Consider the following 22927-nt stretch of genomic DNA (forward strand, 5'->3'; position numbering starts at 1 on the left):
AATTTGGTGACTCGGTTTAGCGGTCCCGAAACCGCTTTTCGACTAGGGTCACTTTAGGGCTGTCACATAGTAGGTAGGCCTTAAGAATATTGTTGGAGAAATTGTGACACAAAAAACCTTATGGCTTAGTGGCAAGTGGCGTGTGGAGAATTTGAGGGGAGGCATGGGTTCGAATCCCATGGCAAGCAAAGAGCATTTATTTTGCTAACAGGGGGCGGCAAGAGTTGGTGTTGAATTTAAACTCTGATGTTGGAGGGATCCCATATCGGGAAGCTAACATAAGAGTGGATGGGAAGCTGGCTTTAAATAGAGAGAACCATGAGGAGAGTAAAGGTACCTTTCTTGGCTGATCCCTTTCGCTTTATGGCGTGCTCGTTTGGGTTGGGCGTCGGCTAAGAGTGCTCGGAGCGTGGATTAACTCCAGTCTCCAATCAGGTATGTATTTATCACTACCCTTGTTGTTGGATGGCTACTTCGGGCCGCGATGGGCCGAAAGGGGCCATGTGGGCCCAATGGGCCTACGGGCCCAATTGGATAAGTTGTTTGTTTGTGTAGTAAATATTGGACTAGGCTAGGTGAATCGCATATCTGTGGCTAGGTTTGGGCTAAAAGGGCCACACGAGCGTGTGGGCCCATTTGGGCCAAGAATAGGCTTTAGGCCCATTCGTATTGTTATCCATGTTTAGAATACTTTAGTTTACCAATTACTGAAATGCCCTCGACTTGTAAAATTACCAAAGTACTCCCGATTTATAGAATTACCGTTTTATCCTCGATTTACAGAATTATCGTTTTACCCTCGATTTTTAAAATTATCGTTTTACCCTCGATTTACAGAATTACTGTTTTACCCTCAATTGTGAAATTACTGAAATACCCCTGTAGGGTAGAATTACCGAAATACCCCTATAGGGTAGAATTACTAAACTACCCTTATAGGGTAGAATTATCGAAATACCCTCGTAGGGTAGAATTATCGAAATACCCTTGTAGGGTAGAAATACCAAAATACCCCTGTAGGGTAGAATTACCGAGATACCTTTGTGGGGTAAAATTACCATTTTGCCCCAGGGTGTTAAATATTTATTTGCCCTTGTGGGCAAAGTGACCGACTTGGACCGTGTGGTTGTGGTTTGATTGTGAATATATGTTGGTGATATGAATGACTTGGTGTGATTGTTTGATTCAAATATGGGCAAGACATTACGCATACATGACATGTTGCATGGGTTGGGATTTTGTACGGAGGAAGCGTTACGGTGGCTATGCCACAAATATCTGCTCGTGGCTCGCCACAATATTCAGATCTGGTGACTCTGTCACAATATCTCGCTGACCGATCGATGGTCGAGTGCGATCACGTTGTCAAGGTCGTGTACCGTTGTTGTGGGCTTCGTGCGATTATAGACCCGTTATTAATGGCTCTGTGCCAACCTAAATATGGCTTTGTGCCATCTTGACTATGGCTTCGTGCCAAACGTATTTACCCTGTAGCTATGTGCCTAACATATTTGCTGACGACTCTGTGTCGATCATATTTACCGAAGGCTGTGCGCCAGTTATATTACCGTCACTAATGGCTATGTGCGGAAGTTATTACAGTTATCTATGGCTTTGTGCCACGTATTCTGTTAAGTGGCTTTGCCACATTATCTGATTCTGGTGGCTCTGCCACAATATTCAGATCTGGTGACTCATCACGATATACGCTCAGCGACCATGCCGCAAATTTTATGGTGTGTAGCGGATGGGTGGGTCGAGTTGTCTCCCCACATGGTGTAAGGTTGGTACGAGGGTGTATACGATTGGATTGGGTTGGGATTGCATTCACATTCGATTCGATTACGTCACCTAATTACGATTACGATTCTAATTACATTACTAATTACGATTCTAATTACGATTCTATTATCGATTACGATTACGATTACATCACCTAATTACGATTTTGATTACGATTACATTACTAATATTGATTCGATTACGATTACATCGATTACGATTACGATTCTCATTTTGGTTCCAATTACGATAATGTTTTGTGACAGTCTTAAACGACCCTAGTCGAATGTGGTTTCGGGACCACAAAACCGAGGCATAAAATAATTTAATATTTATTTTATTGCCTATAATATGTGTTAACTCATGTGTGACATTTTTGATGCTTTAATTTAGAGTTATAAATGTGAATTTCACTAGAAAGGACCTAGTAGAAAACTTTGAAAGTATGATGGGGGAATGTGTGATGACTAATTAAAGCATGCATGCAAAACAATGGCCTTGCATGTCAAATACCCTCTTTTACAAGTGATGGCCGGCCATGACAAGGGAGTATGGGCTAAACATGTCATGAAACATGTTTTGTTGGTGCATTAGGGAGAAACAATAAACAAATAAGTATGGGTAATAAAGAAAGAAAAAAAAATGTGTGTGTGAGTGAACCCCCCCCCATTGCCGTGCATGGAAGAAAAGAAAAGAAAAAAAAATTTTGCTCATCCATTTTTTTTCTCTCTTGACCGAAAATACTAGAGGAAGGAAGGAATTTTGCTTCATGTTTGGTTTGGAAGAGGATTAGGAAGAGGTTTGGCTATACTTGCATTAAGATTAAGGTATGTTTGAGGTTGTGCCATGATATTCATGCATGTTTTTAGTTGCTAGCTTGATGTTCTTGTTAGCCCATGGTTCAAATCCTTGCTATGTCATGGGAATGACATTCGGCCAAGGTGGATGTGGTGTTAATGCCATTGCATGCTAAATATCAAGCTTGATAATGATACATGTGATGGGGGGGTTGAGGACTCTTAGATTTTCTTTTAGCATCTTTGAATGAGATACTAAGTTCTTTGTTTAACCATGACCAAATTGAAACGGTATAGTGTTGTGGTGTATTCGGCCATGGTATATCCATAAGTATGATTCATGCATGTTGCATGGTAAGTAAGATTTAAGCTTTGGATATGTGTATATATTTGGATATAAGCCACTTGAGAATCGGCCCTTGCACCTACATGAATATATGTTTGCACATGATGTATTGGTATGACATATATACTATTTCAAGTGTATATTTGCTTGTGATGATGTTTCTGTTATGAAGTAAATGAGAGATGTGTATTGAGCTACGATATGTAATCGTTAGTTAGTAAAATGTATGCTGTTTTTGTGTGGTATTAAGTGTATAATTGGCCTCAACATGGACATGCATATTCGCCACATGAAGGGAAATTGGTGTGCATGCATTCGGTTAGAGGCAAGCATATTGATGCCTATTCTTGGCTTAGAAAATTCGGCTAAGAGGAATATTAACTAATGTGTTGAGTTCGATTCATGATTTCGTACATATGCGACTTTAATGCCTAATGAGTATATATATTGACTAAGTACCTTGAATTCCTCTTTCGATGCTCAAATGATTAAATCGATTTATTTGTTAAATTAAGCTCAAGAGCAAAGGGGAACTAGATCCGACAAAGGGAAGGAAAAAGTGGTCGAATACCCATTGAAATCGTTCGATGACATCCTAGGTAAGTCTTCGAGTAATGACCCTACTTGAATTATATTGAAATCATGCTACTTGTGTGTGTGGCTATTGAGCCGAAATTGTAAAGGTTTTATAAATAGTTTTGTCTTTGAGCCTTAGTAATGAAAATGAATTATGGATGTGTCGTGAATATTGATATATGTGTAAATGAACATTGGAATGATATCCGGGCTAAGTCCGAAGGCAATTGTGCTAGTAATTATATCTGGCTAAGACCGAAGGCATTCGTATGCGAGTTGTTATATCCGGGCTAAGACACGAAGGCATTTGTGCAAGTTACCAAATCCGGGTTAAGACCAAGGCAATTGTCGAAGAAATACTATAACCGAGCTTATCCAGAAGGCATTTGAGCGAGTCATTATATCCGGTTAAATTCGAAGGTGCGTGATTCGAGAATAAGCGATCTTGCTGTAAAATTTTAGTTAATACGCTTGAAAAATTCCAGCAATGAGGTATGTTCATATGAGCTTGAATTAGTTGATTCCTTGAATAATATTAAGCTCGATCGAGTAATGAGTTTCCAGTATTTGACTAAGGTGATCCCTTATGTATGAACATAGGGGTTGGAATGTGAAATGAGTATGATATTGAGAATTTGTGCATATGAAACTATCCGTTAGCTTTATGAATGCTATGCTTTTGTTGTGTGGAATTTCTTGCTCAAACTTACTAAGCATAAATTGCTTACTCCGTTTTCTCTGTTTCTCTGTTTTATAGATTTTGCTCGTTAGCTATCGGATTCGGGATCATTGAAGTCGAAGTCATCCACACTATCAAAGCCTCCATTTTGGTATAATTTTGGTTGAACTTTGAAATGGCATGTATAGGACTACCCTTTTGTTGAAGGTCATGTACCTTTCGGTTTTGTGTAAACTTGGATAGCCATGCGAAAATGGCTTATATACGTTTTTTTAGTATAGTACTATAATCGTTTGTATGTTGATCATTATGAGGTATGGAATTGTTTTGAAATGATTAGCCATTGGAATGGTTAATCATGATCACACTTTGTGCTATGTATGCAAAAAGGGGCAATTGAATCATGGAAATCATGAAATAGGTAAAGCCTACCTTAAAGACAGATGCTGACTGCAGCAGTGATGTGGATGTGAAAAATCACTAAAAATATTAGGAATGGTATTAAATAGTGAATAAATTATGTAAATTAACCTTGATGAGTCTACTTTCATATGGAAGAAACGAAATGGTCATAGGAGTTACATGTTAAGAGATATTAAAGTTCTCGTGAAACAGGGCCAGAACAGTTTCTGGATCCCCTGTTCCGAATTTGGAAATTCATTGTAAATTAACCAGAGATAATTAGGAGTGATGCCATATATTTATAGATTCCTCTCTGAGTCTAGTTTCTATAGAAACAAACGGCATCAGCATTAAAGCCCTGTACAAGGAGATATTCAATTCGTAACACACAAAGGTCAGTGTAGTCAAACCCTGGGATAGGGGAGACTTTAACTAATAAAATGTACTAATTGGCTCAACCGAAAATTCTAGAAAAAAATCTGTAGATGGACATATGAGTCTAGTTTCAGGGAAAAATTACGAAACTAATTTTTGATCTTTGAAACTCAAGATATGATTTTAAGGCGACAGTGATGCAGTAACCAGCTTGTCTGGAAAATTCTAAATGGATTTGTAAAAATAGTTAAGTCTGCATGTGCACCTTGTGTTCGATTCGATAACGGACTCGAAGAGTGCACGGGTGTTACAATTTTATTGGTATCAGAGCTACGGTTTAGTCGATTCTAGGACTACCGTAATGCATTTGGGTCTAGCTATACATGCCATTTTATGTGATTATTTGATAGTGTGGTGATTTACGGCGTTTGAATATGTGTTTATTTATAGTAATGGATCCGATCCCGACCGAAGCGGTAGTGATGATCTTGAGAGTGTAGCGCTGCTCCCGCACAAGGGACAGCTCCATGGACTCTCAACCTATTGCTAGCAATCCGAATGATGAGGCTAGGCAAGCCTTTTATAGCGTGATGAATGATTGGTTCAACCAATACATTCGAACTAACACTACTGTTCCACAACCTCCATTCCCGACTAATCGACCCCGCACCTACAATGCCTCCGATGGCCCGACCAAATAAGGTCGAATAAGCCCCAAAGGGATGAATCCGAAAACATGGGGCTACTGAATTTAAAGCTACGGATAGCGGCGATGCCGAGCAAGCTGAATTTTGGTTGGACAACACGATCCGCACTCGATGAGCTATCTTGTACACCGATGAATGCCTAAAGTGTACTATCTCCTTGCTACGTGATTACGCCTACTATTGGTGGAGTACTCGACTTTTGTTGTGCCCCGAGCAAGTAACTTGGGAGTTTTTCAAACCGAGTTTCGGAAAAAGTATATCGATCGAGATTTATGGATCAAAAAGCGGAAGGAATTTCTCGAACTTAAACAAGGTTCCATGTCGGTTCTGACTATGAGCGAAAATTTGTGAGGCTTAGCCAGACGCAGAGAATGCATTTCTTGAAGGCGTGATGTGTAAACGCTTGAAGATGGACCAATGATGAGATAAAGTGTATGTTGGCATTTTGGAAATCAGAGTTTGTGGCTCTTGTCGAGCGAGCGTGCAAAGCCGAGGAGCTCGATATGGAGAAAAGAAAAGCTGAAGTGGGAGCAAGGGAGTTTCAGAAGAGGTCTTGGGAAGCCCTTCCCACATCATCAAAGAAATTTAGAGATGGCTTAGGCCACCTAGAGACACTTCGGCTTTTCTAGACGAGATCGCGATCGACCCCTATGACCACACGAGTCACTTGATCGCCGGTGGTGGGAATGATCAACGAGAGAGAACGGAGTGCGATGTTGTGGCAAATGGCATTCGGAAGTTGTAGATTCCGTGACCGCTCTGTTACAAGTGCGGATCGATTGACCACTTCATTAAAGATTGCCCAAGGTTGTGCGAGCAGAATGTAGATCGAGTGGGAAGCCGGTGCTACCATTTGCCGAGGTAGACCATCTAGAAACACGGGCAATGCTAGTGGTGGTCGAGAGGATTTAGAGATGTTACGACCAGATCCGAGGCTCGGCGCTCTGCTAGGGCTTATGCTATCTGCGCGCGCGAGGATGCTTCCTCGCCGGATGTTATTACCGTACTTTCACTCTCTTTGATACTAATGTGATTGCTTTGATTGACCTGGTTCTACTCATTCTTATATATGCGAAACCTTAGCATCCAAGAAGACTTTACCTATTGAGTCTCTTGAATTCGTAATTGGGTGTCAAATCCCTTGGGTCGTTACGTGTTGGTCGATAAAGTGTGTAAGAAATGTCCCTAGTAATTGAGGTTCCTATTTTCCGGGACTTGATGCTTTTGCCATTTGATGAATTTGATGTTATTCTTGGGTTGGATTGGTTGACCGTGCATGATGCGGTTGTGAATTGCAAAAGCAAGACTATTGATTTGAGGTGCAAATAACGAGATGATCCGAGTTGAGTCTACGGACTTAAAGGGTTGCCACCGTAATATCATCAATGTTGGCCCAAAAATATGTAAGAAAGGGTGCGAAGCATACCTTGCGTATGTACTTGATGATAAGGAGTTAGAAATAAAACCGAATCTGCGTGGGTGGTTTGTGAATACCGGATGTTTTTCCCAAGAATTACCGGGTTTGCCACCTGTTCGGAGATAGAGTTTGGCATTGAGCTTGTACAGGACCACACCGATTTCAATAGCTCCGTGTCGTATGGCACCAACGGAATTAAAGGAGTTGAAAGCTCGATTGCAAGAGTTGGTGGATTGAGGTTTTGCTCGCCGAGTTTTTCACCTTGGGGTGCACCGGTGTTGTTTGTGAAAAGAAAGACGGAACCATGAGGTTGTGCATCGACTATCGTCGACTTAATAAAGTGACAATAAAGAACAAATATCCGTTCACAGCGTATCGACGATTTGTTCGATCAAGCTGAAGGAGCCTCGGTGTTCTCAAAAATAGATTTGAGATCGGGCTATTATCGATTCTTGAATCCGAGATTGGGACATACCCAAAACGCCTTGAGAATGAGATATGGTCACTCTGAGTTCTTAGTGATGCCGTTTGGGCTCACTAATGCCCTATGGTATTTATGGATTTGATGAATCGGATCTTGGACCGTATTTGGATCGGTTCGTAGTTGTGTTCATTGGCGACATCTTGGTTTATTCAAGAGATGAGACCGAACATGCGAGCACCGAGATTAGTGTTGCAAATTTTACGGGATAAGCGGTTATATGCTAAGTTCAGCAAGTGTGAGTTCTGGTTAACCGAGGTTAGCTTCTTGGGCCATGTGGTATCTGCATCGGTATTCGAGTCGACCGAGTAAAATTTCATCCATACTTAATCTGGAAGCCTCAGAAATATTCTTGAGGTTCGAGCTTTTGGGACTTCTTTGTTACTACCGACGGTTTGTAAAAGGATTCTCGAAGATAGCCACACCCATGATGAAACCGCTTGAAAAGATGTCAAGTTTGAATGGACGGAAAAGTGTCGAAAAAGTTTCGACCAATTGAAAACTCATTTGACTAAGCTCCAAAGACTAGTACAACCCGAATCTGGAAAAGAGTTTGTCATCTATAGTGACGCTTCCCTACTTGGGTTAGGTCGCGTATTGATGCAAGAGGGTCGAGTTGTGGCCTATGCATCGAGACAATTAAAGCCACATGAGAAAAATTATTTCGACCCATGATCTCGAATTGGCTGCCATCGTATTCGCCTTAAAGATATGGCGACATTACTTATTTGGTGAGAAGTGCCATGTGTATTCGGATCACAAAAGTCTCAAATATTTGATGACTCAAAGAGACTTAAATCTACGACAAAGACGTTGGCTCGAGTTGTTAAAAGATTATGAGCTTGTCATTGATTATAACCCGGGAAAGGCTAATGTGGTTGCGGACGCCTTAAGCCGAAAATCACTATTTGCTTTACGAGCTATGAATGTACACTTGTCTATTCTACCCGACAATGTGTTAATAGCCAATTAAAGGCCAAACCATTGTTGACTCATCAAATTCGTGAAGCTCGGAAGGTTGACGATGAGTTGGTTGCAAAGCGAGTGAGTGTGTTCAACAAGGAATCGGAGTTTCAAATTGATGATGACGATTGTTTGAGGTTCGAAGTCGTCTGTGTGTTCCAAAGAATTGAACTTATTTCGATAATTCGAACGAAGCGATTGTAGCCGGATGGCAATCCACCCGGGAGTACGAAGATGTACAACGATTTGAAACATCGATTTTGGTGGCATGGTATGAAGCGAGACATCTCGACTTTGTTTGAGATGTTTAATATGTCAACAAGTGAAAGCGAAACATCAAGTGCCTTGAGGTTACTTCACCGATCACGATACCCGAGTGAAAATGGGATCGAGTCACAATGGACTTTGTGTCCGGACCGCCATTGTCGACAAGTAAGAAGGATGCGATCGGGTTGTTGTTGATAGATGACTAAGTCGGCTCACTTTATCCCTATGCGTCTGGATTTTCATTGGATAAACTAGCTGAATTATGCGTTTCTCAGTTGTGAGATTACACGGGTACCGATTTACATTGTGTCGGATAGAGATCCGAGGTTCACCTCGCGATTTTGGAAGAAATTGCAAGAAGCTTTGGGTACCAAGTTGCATTTCAAAGACCGCCTTTCACCCCAAACCGATGGTCAATCCGGCGGATAATTTAGATACTTAAGGATATGTTGAGATGTTACATTCTCGAGTTCGGTGGTTCATGGGAACGGTATTTACCTTTGATTGGATTCGCTTACAACAATAGTTTTCAATCAAGTATTAAGATGGCGCCTTACGAGGCCTTGTACGGGCGTAAATGCCGTACACCATTGTTTTGGACCGAGCTCGGTGAAAGCAAAATTTTCGGAGTGGATTTGATTAAAGATGCTGAACAGAAAGTAAAAGTAATCCGTGAAAATCTGAAGATAGCCTCCGATCGTCAGAAGTCGTACGCGGATCTGAAACGAAAAGACATTGAGTATCAGGTGGGAGATAAAGTGTTTCTTAAAGTTTCGCCTTGGAAAAAGATACTCAGATTTGGGCGCAAGGGCAAATTGAGTCCGAGGTTCATCGGGCCATATGAGATATCTGAACGAGTCGGTCCAGTTGCATATCGTTTTATTTTTCCCCCTGAACTCGAAAAGATTCACGACGTCTTTCACGTTTCAATGCTTCGACGCTATTGATCTGATCCGTCGCACGTAATTAGTCCATCAGAGGTTGAAATTCAAGCCGATATGAGTTATGAAGAAGAACCGATTCGCATCCTAGCTCGTGAAGTGAAAGAGTTGCGAAACAAAAGGGTTCCGTTAGTAAAAGTGTTGTAACACCCCGAACCCGAGACCGTTGCCGGTGTCGGACACGAGGGGTTAACAAGCCAAAACCACTTATGGCACCGACCAATTTGACATTCCTAGACAAGCTGGAAAATTGCATCGCTGTCGCCTTAAAAAGCATATCTCGAGTTTCACAACTTGGAAACTGATTCTGTAAATTTTCCCTGAATTTATACTCATATATCCATCCATGGATTTATTTCTAGAATTTTTGGTCAGGCCAATTGGTACAGTTTATTAGTTAAAGTCACCCATGTTACAGGGGTCGACTACACTGAACTTCGCGCGTTACAACTTGAATATCACTCTGTACAGGGTTTCAATACTGATGCCGTTTGTTTCTAATGAAACTAGACTCAAAAAGGAATCTTAACATATAAGGCATGACTTCTAATTCATTCTGGATAATTTATGGTAAATTTTCAAAGTCGCGACAGGGGACCCAGAAACCGTTCTGGCCCTGTCTCACGACAACTTTAATATCTCTCGGTATACTGTTCATATGATCATTTCGTTACTTTCATATGAAAATAGACTCGTCAGGGTTCGATCGAATAATTTATTCACTATTTAACACCATTCCTACAAATTTTGGTGATTTTCCACATCCACGTCACTGCAGCTGGCAGCATCTGTTTTTAAGGTAGGCTTTACCTATATTGTAGTTCCCATGGACCAACTATAGTCTAGTCATACTTAGGTCCAACATATGATCATATTTAGCCATTCCAATGGCTGATCATGTGACCAACTCTCTCATTCCAAACCATAATCACATCATGAAACCAAATATAATTACAAACCACATGTGGTCAAATTCCATACTCCACTTTTATGAACCATTTTCGCATGGCCGCATACATATACATCACAAAGTACTTAAAAACAACCGAGGGTAGTCCTATACATGCCATATCCAAAGTTCAACCAAAAGAGTACCAAAAGGGGTTTGATAGTGTGGATGACTTCACTTCAATGATCCCGAATCCGATCGTTAACGAGCAAAATCTAAAACAGAGAAACAAAGGAACGGAGTAAGCAATTTATGCTTAGTAAGTTTGAGCCATAATTTACACACAACCAAAGCATAACATTCAAGTAGCTAAACAATAATTCATATGCACAATTTCTCAAAGACATGCTTACTTCACAATCCCAACTCTTATATTCATACACAAATATCGGCCTAGTTAATGCCGATAGCTCATTTATCATTAGGCGAATATTCATACGCACTTACTCATAGTGTGCAAAGCACACACAAAACATACCTTGTTGTTGGGAATTTCACAAGTGCATTAACTGAAAATTTTCCAGCAGCTTATAAATTTCAAATCACATACCTTGAGTTTATCCGGATATAGCTACTCGTTCAAAACACCTTGGGACATAGCCCGTTATGGTAACCCGCACAAATGCCTTCGGGACTTAACCCGGATATCACAACTCGCACAATTGCCTTGGGCTTAGCCCGATATCATAGCTCGCACAATTGCCTTGGGCTTAGCCGAATATCTGGTCGCCACGATTGCCTTGGGCTTAGCCCGGATATCACAATCGCACATTCATTCACATCTTTGTTTCAATTTCATAACAATCTTTTATGCACATTTTACTTAATCAAAATATCATTTTGGCTCAATGGCCATATACAAGGGCACAATTTCGATTGCTTATTACTTCATTCAATCGAATCAAAATCTAAGTTCGATACTCGAAAACTTACCTTGGAGATTATCGGCGCTTCCAACGGCTATTCAATCACCTTTTCTTGTCCTTTATCGGATTTGGTTCCCCTTTGCTCTTGAGCTTAATGTTAACAAATAAATTGATTTAATCGTTTTGAATATCGAAAAGAGGAACTCATGGCACTTAGCCCATATATATTCACTAGACATTATAGTCACATGCGTACGGAATTCATGAATCAAACTCAACACACAAAGCCTTCAACATGCTTACTCATGGCCGAACAACACAACCTCTTAGGTACTCATTCATGGGCCGATTATGCATGTTGGTGTTGAGGCCAATTACATGTTTAATACCACACATGAATGGCACACATTTTACTAGCTAATGCTTTACATATTGTGGCTCAATACACATCTATCATTTACCTCATAACCAAAACATAATCACAAGAAAATACATACTTTGAGATAGTATATATGTCATACCAACACATCATGTGCAAACATATATATACATATAGGTGCATGGCGAATCTCAAGGTGTTCATAACCATCTAAAACACAAATTTTACCAATCAAGTAACAAGCATAAATCATGCTCATGAATGCATCATGGCGAATACATCACAATCATACCCCATTGAACTTGGTCATGGTTAAACAAAGAACTCAATGTCTTACTCAAGATTGCTACAAAGAAATTTCAAGAGTAGTCAATCCATCATTGCATGCATCATCAACAAGCTTCACATTTAGCATGCAATGGCTTTAACACAATATCAACCTTGGCCAAACACCATTTTCATGGCATAACAAGGATTTGAACAGTGGCTAACATGCACATCAAGTTAGCAACCAAAACAAGCATGAATCTCATGACACAACCTCAAACATACCTTAATCTTGATACAAATATGATCAAACCTCCATCTAGTTCTCTTCCAAATCAAGCATGAAGCAAAACTCCTACCTTCTTCCTTAGTATTTTCGGCCAAAAGGAAAGAACAAGGATGAACAAATTTTTTCTTTGCTTCTCTTTCACTCACTGCAAAAGGGGAAAGGATGAGCAAATTTTGATTTTTGTTTCTCTTCCTACATGCTTAATTTTTTATCATTTATCACATCATGCATTAACAAAACATGTCATAACATGTTTTCCTTGCTTATATTCCTTGTCATGGCGGCCACTATACCATCTTTGGGGAAATTTGACATGCAAATCCTTATTTTTGCATGCATGATCAACTAGTCATCACATTTCCCCATCATACTTTCAAAGTTTACTACTAGGTCCTTTCTAGTGAAATTCACATTTATAATTCTAAATCGAAACATCAAAATGTCATACACAAATTAACACATATCATAGGCATCAAAATAAATTTTAAATTATTTTTATGCCTCGGTTTCAATGGTCCCGAACCACATCCCGACTAGGGTCAATTTTGAGCTATCACAAGTGTTATGGCTCAAACACGGATGGAAGAAGCTACTTGGGAACCCGAGAACTCTATGAAAGAGCGATACCCAAATCTATTTACCAGGTAAGATTTTCGGGACGAAAATTTCTTAAGTGGGGAGAGTTGTGACAGCCTTTAAACGACCCTAGTCGGAATGTGGTTTCGGACCACAAAACCGAGGCATAAAAATAATTTAATATTTATTTTATTGCCTATAATATGTGTTAACTCATGTGACATTTTGATGCTTTAATTTAGAGTTATAAATGTGAATTTCACTAGAAAGGACCTAGTAGAAAACTTTGAAAGTATGATGGGGAATGTGATGACTAATTAAAGCATGCATGCAAACAATGGCCTTGCATGTCAAATACCCTCTTTACAAGTGATGGCCGGCCATGACAAGGAGTATAAACTATACATGTCATGAAACATGTTTTGTTGGTGCATTAGGGAGAAACAATAAACAAATAAGTATGGGTAATAAAGAAAGAAAAAAAAAATGTGTGTGTGAGTGAACCCTCCCCATTGCCGTGCATGGAAGAAAAGAAAAGAAAAAAAAATTTTGCTCATCCATTTTTTTCTCTCTTGACCGAAAATACTAGAGGAAGGAAGGAATTTTGCTTCATGTTTGGTTTGGAAGAGGATTAGGAAGAGGTTTGGCTATACTTGCATCAAGATTAAGGTATGTTTGAGGTTGTGCCATGAGATTCATGCATGTTTTTAGTTGCTAGCTTGATGTTCTTGTTAGCCCATGGTTCAAATCCTTGCTATGTCATGGGAATGACATTCAGCCAAGGTAGATGTGGTGTTAATGCCATTGCATGCTAAATATCAAGCTTGATAATGATACATGTGATGGGGGGTTGAGGACTCTTAGATTTTCTTTAGCATCTTTGAATGAGATACTAAGTTCTTTGTTTAACCATGACCAAATTGAAACGGTATGGTGTTGTGGTGTATTCGCCATGGTATATCCATAAGTATGATTCATGCATGTTGCATGGTAAGTAAGATTTAAGCTTTGGATATGTGTATATATTTGGATATAAGCCACTTGAGAATCGGCCCTTGCACCTACATGAATATATGTTTGCACATGATGTATTGGTATGACATATATACTATTTCAAGTGTATATTTGCTTGTGATGATGTTTGGTTATGAAGTAAATGAGAGATGTGTATTGAGCTACGATATGTAATCGTTAGTTAGTAAAATGTATGCTGTTTTTGTGTGGTATTAAGTGTATAATTGGCCTCAACATGGACATGCATATTCGGCCACATGAAGGAAATTGGTGTGCATGCATTCGGTTAGAGGCAAGCATATTGATGCCTATTCTTGGCTTAGAAAATTCGCTAAGAGGAATATTAACTAATGTGTTGAGTTCGATTCATGATTTCGTATATATGCGACTTTAATGCCTAATGAGTATATATATTGACTAAGTACCTTGAATTCCTCTTCGATGCTCAAATGATTAAATCGATTTATTTGTTAAATTAAGCTCAAGAGCAAAGGGAACTAGATCCGACAAAGGGAAGGAAAAGTGGTCGAATACCCATTGAAATCGTTCGACGACATCCTAGGTAAGTCTTGAGTAATGACCCTACTTGAATTATATTGAAATCATGCTCCTTGTGTGTGTGGCTATTGAGTAGAAATTGTAAAGGTTTGATAAATATTTTGTGTTTGAGCCTTAGTAACGAAAATGAATTATGGATGTGTCGTGAATATTGATATATGTGTAAATGAACATTGGAATGATATCCGGGCTAAGTCCCAAGGCAATTGTGCTAGTAATTATATCCGGGCTAAGACCAAGGCATTCGTCTGATGAAGTTGTTATATCCGGGCTAAGACCAAGGCATTTGTGCAAGTTACCAAATCCGGGTTAAGACCAAGGCAATTGTATGAGTCACTATAACCAAGCTTCGTCCGAAGGCATTTGAGCGAGTCATTATATCCGTTAAATTCAAGGTACGTGATTCGAGAATAAGCGATCTTGCTGTAAAATTTTAGTTAATACGCTTGAAAAATTCCAGCAATGAGGTATGTTCATATGAGCTTGAATTAGTTGATTCCTTGAATAATATTCGCTCAATCGAGTAATGAGTTTCCGTATTTGACTAAGGTGATCCCTTATGTATGAACATAGGGGTTGGAATGTGAAATGAGTATGATATTGAGAATTTGTGCATATGAAACTATCCGTTAGCTTTATGAATGCTATGCTTTTGTTGTGCTGGAATTTCTTGCTCAAACTTACTAAGCATAAATTGCTTACTCCGCTTTCTCTGTTTCTCTGCTTTTATAGATTTTGCTCGTTAGCTATCGGATTTGGGATCATTGAAGTCAAGTCATCCACACTATCAAAGCCTCCATTTTGGTATAATTTTGGTTGAACTTTGAAATGGCATGTATAGGACTACCCTTTTGTTGAAGGTCATGTACCTTTCGGTTTTGTGTAAACTTGGATAGCCATGCGAAAATGGCTTATATACGTTTTTTAGTATAGTACTATAATCGTTTGTATGTTGATCATTATGAGGTATGGAATTGTTTTGAAACGATTAGCCATTGGAATGGTTAATCATGATCACACTTTGTGCTATGTATGCAAAAAGGGGCAATTGAATCATGGAAATCATGAAATAGGTAAAGCCTACCTTAAAGACAGATGCTGACTGCAGCAGTGATGTGGATTTGAAAAATCACTAAAAATAGTAGGAATGGTATTAAATAGTGAATAAATTATGTAAATTAACCTTGATGAGTCTACTTTCATATGGAAGAAACGAAACGGTCATAGGAGTTACATGTTAAGAGATATTAAAGTTCTCGTGAAACAGGGCCAGAACGGTTTCTGGATCCCCTGTTCCGACTTTGGAAATTCATTGTAAATTAACCAGAGATAATTAGGAGTCATGCCATATATGTATAGATTCCTCTCTGAGTTTAGTTTCTATAGAAACAAACGGAATCAGCATTAAAGCCCTGTACAAGGAGATATTCAATTTGTAACGCACAAAGGTCAGTGTAGTCGAACCCTGGGATAGGGGAGAATTTAACTAATAAACTGTACTAATTGGCTTGACCAAAAATTTTAGAAAAAAATCTGTAGATGGACATATGAGTCTAGTTTTAGGGAAAAATTACAAAACTAATTTTCGAGCTTTGAAACTCAAGATATGATTTTTAAGACGACAGTGATGCAGTAACCAGCTTGTCTAGAAAATTCTAAATGGACAGTGAAAATAGTTAAGTCTGTGTGCACCTTGTGTTCGATTCCGGTAACGGACTCGGGTATGGGGTGTTACATGTTTCTTATTCTGTAGTGGGCTAAGGTCCATTTGGTACTGTCTGTTGTAATGGGCTAAGACCCGAGTGGTACTGAAATTGTAAGTAAGGTTGGGGCCAGACTTTTAATTCTTTTAGATGACTGACTGTTCCTTTTTATAGTAGGGGATTTCACACTGAGTTTTCGTAAACTCACCCCGTTTATTAACCTTTCAGGTAATTTCCAGCCTTAGATGGATCGGGGTTGCTAGGGGCTCGGAGGAAGCCACACACACTATTTATGTTACAGTTTTGATTATTACCTTTAAATTATTTTATGTGGGTTGTAGTAAAGCCATTGTAATTTTCTGGATTTCAAATTTGGAATTTTATTGATTGTTCTTATAATTGCTAGTATTAGAACACGATTTTCCAAAGCAACTACTGTTATTAAAAACATCACGTAACCGCAATTGTTTTTAAAGTAAGTTTCCATAACTACCAAGATTTTTACAAAGTTGTTAAGAATGTTATTCAAATTGAGGTTTTCTAACAAGGTTTAAAAAGGGTATAAGTTTTTAATTATTAAGAAGGGTTTTTAATGGAAACATGGTTTTCGAAAAACACTTAAATGTGACACGCCAAGTTTGAGCCAAACTTCCAGGCCAGGTTTGGGGTGTTACATTTGCCACTAGACACCTTCCCTATATTTCTCAGTGGTCTCCCTCTCGCAGTCGTATTGCTCAGTCTTGCATTTTGAAATTTATCTTTCTTAAATAACTCTAGGCAATCTTGAATAAAATGATCTAGCGAGCCACATTTGAAACAAGCTTTATTACTCTTATTCCAGCATTTTCAAAAATGTCGTCTCCCACACTGTTGACATTCAAGTTTATTATTTCTCACACTGCCAATGCTCAAGACAGAAGATGCTTGAGCTTTAGGACTTACATATTGATACGTGAAATCTGTGACGGGTGTTAAATATTTATAATGAATCATTCTTGAAACTAACTATAATCATGATGATGGCAAGTGTACCTATCGAATAGTAGTATAGCTTTAGCAAGACCAGATTATCGAACCCAAAGGAACTAAAAGTACTAGTAATGACTGTCTTTTTATTATCTAGCTTAAGAATAATGGGGTTTGTTTTAACTAACTAATTAACTAAACTAAGAATTCACAGAAAATAGAATTGGGGAATTACTTTTGGAAAAACGATTGAATGAAGAGAATACCTAAGAAAAAATCCACCAAGACTTCACTTGTTATTTGACTCTGAATCGGACAATTTATTCATTTGACTTGATCCGTAAAAATCCCTAAGTTATATTATTATCCCTCTCGAGACTAACAATGTCTAACCCTAGGTTGAATAATTGAAATCTCTTTCTAATTAACTCTCTAGCGTTGCATTAACTCGATCTACGGATCCCTTTATTAGGTTTCGTCCTAATCAGACAAAATCTTGTCATCCTATCTCTAGGCGCGCAATCAACTCCGCTTAATTATGAAAAATGTACTCTTAGACAGGGTTTATTCCTCCTCTGAATAAGAGCTTAACTTGAATCAATATCCTGGAATATCAATACAAGAATTAAGAACACATAATTAAGAACAAGTCAAATATTTATCATACAATTCAGATAATAATAACAAGATCTGTCTTAGGTTTCATTCCCCTTAGGTATTTAGGGGTTTTAGTTCATAACTAAAAAGGTAATCATCTCAGAAGAATAATGAATACAAAACATAAAGAAAAACTTAAAACTCCTGAAGGGAAATTGAGGGGAGATCTTCAGTCTTGATGATGAATCCGACTGTTGAGATGGATCAATCGGCTTTCCGTGAGCAGTTCCCTGCCTCCTTCTATAACACCCCAAACCCGGCCCAGACACTGGCTGAATCTGGTGTGTCATATTGAAGTGTTTTAGAAAAAATTGTGTTTTCATTGAAAACCCTTCTTAAAATAAAATAAACCCTAGTTAACTAAAAAACACCTTTCTGTTACGAAAGCCTTGTTTAAAGCATTTGTTTTTTAAAAGAAAACTTAGTTGCAAAAACGTAGAAGACATATTATAATTATGAAATCCATATTCAACTTCTCGTAATTATAATGAAAATAATAATAATTCAAGTTATAAAAACATAATGAAAACCTTATTACAATCTGATCTTAACACACTTAAAAAGAAATAACAACTTAAATACTTAAAAATAAACCAAGTCCGAATTATCTTGCTAGCTAGCCACCCAAAGACCTTCCAAACATCGAACCTTCTACTGAGCATCACCTGAAATTAAAATAAAAGAGGGGGTGAGTTTTCGCAAACTCAGTGTGTACAACCCTCGATGAAAAACAAGCATTCAAAGAGAAATCATCAAACATACAATGCAATTCCATCCAAATTATCCATCTGCTACACACCAGCTCCGTCCCCCATCACACCATGTGGGGATATAAATATCGACCCACCTAGCCCTCACACCAATGGTAGCCCGATTGCGAAACTACCTTCATTTACATATTGGGCTTTAAAAGCCATCGGTGGATCCATGATTGTCAGGCAACCATGCGATCCTCAAATACTTCCTCCGTACCATAGTTCCCACCCTATATAAAACCTAAGCAGAACATCATATGTATGCATGTCACATCCAAAAAACATACATTCAACACCTAAGGGTATTTTGGTCATTTTCACCCTTAGGGGCATTTCGATAATTTTCCCTTAATTACGGTTTTCACTTACCTTAGCCCATAAACAAGCCCCGCGAGCTAAGGTGAATGAATACTATGCACCAGGTAGGATTCCAGAGAAGAGGAGGTGGGTCATTAAGACCGCTTAAGTACCAAGCTCTCCCTAGATCTAATCCTAGACATGCATATACCCATTGCCACACCTTAACCTTATGACTTATCCACAGTCTCAATTAATTAATTAAGTTTCATGTAGTCATAATTTACTAGGCCCAATACCCCTACATGCATTCATTTGGCCCACTAGGCCCAATCTTATTCAAATGGCCCATCTGGCACAGTTCATATTCTTATGGCCCACTAGGCCCAATTCTCATTCATATGGCCCATTAGGCCCAAATCATATTATATTCATGCTTACATACAAATTTTCTAACACATAGCATCATTTATCAATCTTTTCCTATTATGGGCCTAACAGCCCATCAAGCCCATTTAGCCCATTCTGGCCCATTTGGCCAATTCTCAACCCAACTCCACGGAATCACCCTTGGGCCTCAGGCAACCTATCGATTTCCTCTCCATGAGTGTTCGCACACTCGTGTGACTATCATAGCCCAACTTTCGGCTTTTTGGCATTTCGGCTTTTCCGCATTTCTGCATTTCGGCTTTTGCCGATTCATTGTGTGTGTGCAGTGTATGTACACACCTGGTAGGCAAGTGTGTTGCGATTTCCTTAGCCCAAACCTACAATCGATATCACTTAAAGATTAATCTCACATACTTATAGAATACTTTACCAAAAGTCGAAATCTCACCTTAACCTTACCTTGTGCGATAAGTATAACAGCCCCTTCACTAACCACGACAAACTCCTAGATCTGCACCAATCGTAACTATTAAAAATAGAATAATAGGTGACTCGTATCCAACACAAGCCCCCTTACCTTACTATGGCTATTCGCCAACCTTAGCTAATGGATGAGGAATACTTACCAAAACTGCCACACCTAAAGGGCAATTCGGCAATGAGCTAAGATCCGAGATCCGATACTAATTCCCTACCACAGTTGTTTAGAAAGAGTGAGGGACAATATTCAATACTTAGCGAAGAAATTGATTGGAAGAACAGTACTTACACTAGATTTGATTGAAGTAGATGGAGTAGTGATTGCACTAAGGGTATTCGGCCAAAAAGGTTCAGCCCTTTACGATTTCGTATGGAAAAAAAAGGGTTATTCGGCTCCAAGGAAAAAGAAAGAAAAGTCAACAATGAGGTAGAGGAAGACTAGAATTTGGCGTAAGGAAGGAGAAAAAGAAAAGAAAGGCAGTGGGTTTTCGGCTTTTAGAGAAAAGAATTTCTGGTAATAGGGTGAAGGAAATTCGGTCATTAGTTTCATACCCTAGCATTCGACACCTATTTATAAGCCTTATAGCCAAATTTTCCCATGCCCAATTCCCTATTCGGCTCCATCACTTCTCCCTTCTCATCTCCTCATTTTTCTCCCTGATAACCCCTTGATCCTTTCCTTAATTTTCTCTCCTGAACACCTCCCTTGGAGTCCACTTTCATGCCACTTCCATCCTTCTAGAAGGTCAAAATTAAAATTCTAAAAAATTAAGCTAGGATTCGAACCTTGGACCTTCTTGCTAGCTATTAATGCCGCCTCCCTACACTCTAAGTGGCGTCACTTAACCACTCCTCTACTAGGCTCTTTGTTGCTATTTTCCTTTATCTTTATTTAAAAGTCCAACTACTTGCCAACCCTGATTATTTTAATAATTAACTTATAATTTCTTCTACCCCTTAATTCGAACTTAAACCTTGACCAAGACCTACCTTTGCGTAATTAGCACTGAATCGGAATTATTAAGTACAGAAAGAAAAATTCAAGATTTTGAGATTTTTGGATTTCGGGATTTTTAGGGCGTTACACCTTCTCTGTGTGTCCTTTTCCTCCTCCTCTAGGGTGTATTTATAGGCTTTAGAATGCTTAAGAACCCTCAAAATTGGCCTTTTATGAATTGGACTAAACTTGGGCTCGATAGGGACACGCCCGTGTGCGATTAATTCAGGCCGTGGTCAAGCCTGTTAAATAGGCACGGGCATGTGGTCCACCCGTGTGAGTTGTGATTCAATTCTACCAGATTGACATGGCCGTGTGGTCTGCTCGTGCGAGGAAGTCTAGGTCATGTTGATTTCGTATGTTGGCCCATTTTCTCTATTTTTGGCCCGTTTCTCGTTCCTTTCACTCTCCTATGCTCACCTAAGTATAAAATATGAAATTAAGGTATTAAGAGCATCAAATTCACCAATTTTAAGGAAAAATCATCCATAAAATATGTAAGCATGGGATAGAAATATGTATAAATTACAGTTTATCAAATATCCCCACACTTAAGCATTTACTTGTCCTCAAGAAAAATCCTCAACTCATAATCAAAATAAATTCTTCTCAACTTATAATTCCTATTGATAATATCTCAAAATAATTCATAGGTAATCATACATTGAAAATTCAACCGAAAGAACATCAAAGTTTCAAACATTCCAAGTTGAGTATTTTATAATGAGTCTCCCCTCGTTTAAGTAATTACCTTTGATTCAAAATATCACAGAGTTTCACATCCTCACTAAATATTCACTCAAATCACTCGAGGTGTTTAAGGACAATAAATGAAGCACTCAATAGTCAATAGTGAAAAGTCATTACCATAGGCTTGCATGAAAATCAAATCTCCACCACTATAAATTGAGATGAAACATCAATCAAAAGGTCTTTAGAGCGTTGTAACATGGCTTTGGTTAGAGGGTGTAGTCATAAGCTGAAAGAAAGGTTTAGAATCGAGATTGAATTGAAAAATTGCCTAACTAGAAAAATGGCTTGCGTATAACAAAGCTTTTTCTCAGAATATGAAATTTAACTTCTTTAGCTCAGAAGATCACTACTACTAATATGTATACATGTATTATTATTATTTTTTTAAGAACAAGTCAAATTACAAAATAGAATAAAACATAGCTAAGCAATTATTCCAACTCAAATCTCGATAAAAATAGGGATCAAATTAATTTAAGGGATATCGACAATAATAAGTTATGGGTTAATATTGAGGGTAAATCAATGAATGGGTTGTTAGGCTCAAAGGATGTAACACCTCAAAATCAGCCCAAACGTTATGGCTGGATCTGACATGCCACATCGAAGTGTTCAAAACATTTTAGTATTGTTGATCTAGAAGATCTTACTTAGTGTTTCAAAAGATAACTTCATTGTAGGTTAAAGTGAATGGAAGCTGTGCACCAGGTAGGAAACCGGGAAAGAGGAGGTGAGTCCATCGGACTGCTTAAGTACCAAGCTCCCTTCGGATCCAATCCTAGACATGCACACCGCTATTGCCACATCTTAACGTCATGTATATTTCCAGGAAACTAATTTGATTAAGTCATTTTTAGGAAAAGTGATTAATCTTGGAAAAATAATTTCATTGCGGAAGCTTTGTTTGTTGTCGTGTTATTTTGAAATCAATTACTGTTTTTAAAAACACGCCCTAAGCTATCCAATTCCAACAGTTAAATATAAGAAATACCTACCTTAATAAAAACATATTAAAACCATCAAAGAAAATAATTAAGAGGCCTTATTACATTTTAAAAACCCAAAACCTTAAACGTAAATAAAAAGGATGTCCAGTTCACCAGAATAAAATCAACTTGCAGAACGTGTGGCCACTCTGAATCCCTCACAGCTCCAAGACCACTATGGTTGGGGATTACCTGCGTGGATAAAAATAAAAGGTGAGTTTGGGGAAACTCAGTGTGTAAATTAACCCAACCATAGCCTATATCGGCTCAAACCACAGAAACAGAATAAGTTGGCCTTAGCCCAGAACAGAA

General features: G+C 38.6%; 1 long non-coding RNA gene across 1 annotated transcript; it reads left to right on the forward strand.

Moving 5' to 3' along the window:
* Nucleotides 1-276: 276 nt before the first annotated feature.
* On the forward strand, nt 277-16733 carry LOC128291888 (uncharacterized). The gene is made up of 2 exons (XR_008281866.1): nt 277-435; nt 16563-16733. It is a non-coding gene; the product is annotated as an uncharacterized LOC128291888 (long non-coding RNA).
* The last annotated feature ends 6194 nt before the right edge of the window (nt 16734-22927 follow it).

This window comes from Gossypium arboreum, chromosome 4 (assembly GCF_025698485.1).
Source record: "Gossypium arboreum isolate Shixiya-1 chromosome 4, ASM2569848v2, whole genome shotgun sequence".
NCBI lineage: Eukaryota > Viridiplantae > Streptophyta > Magnoliopsida > Malvales > Malvaceae > Gossypium > Gossypium arboreum.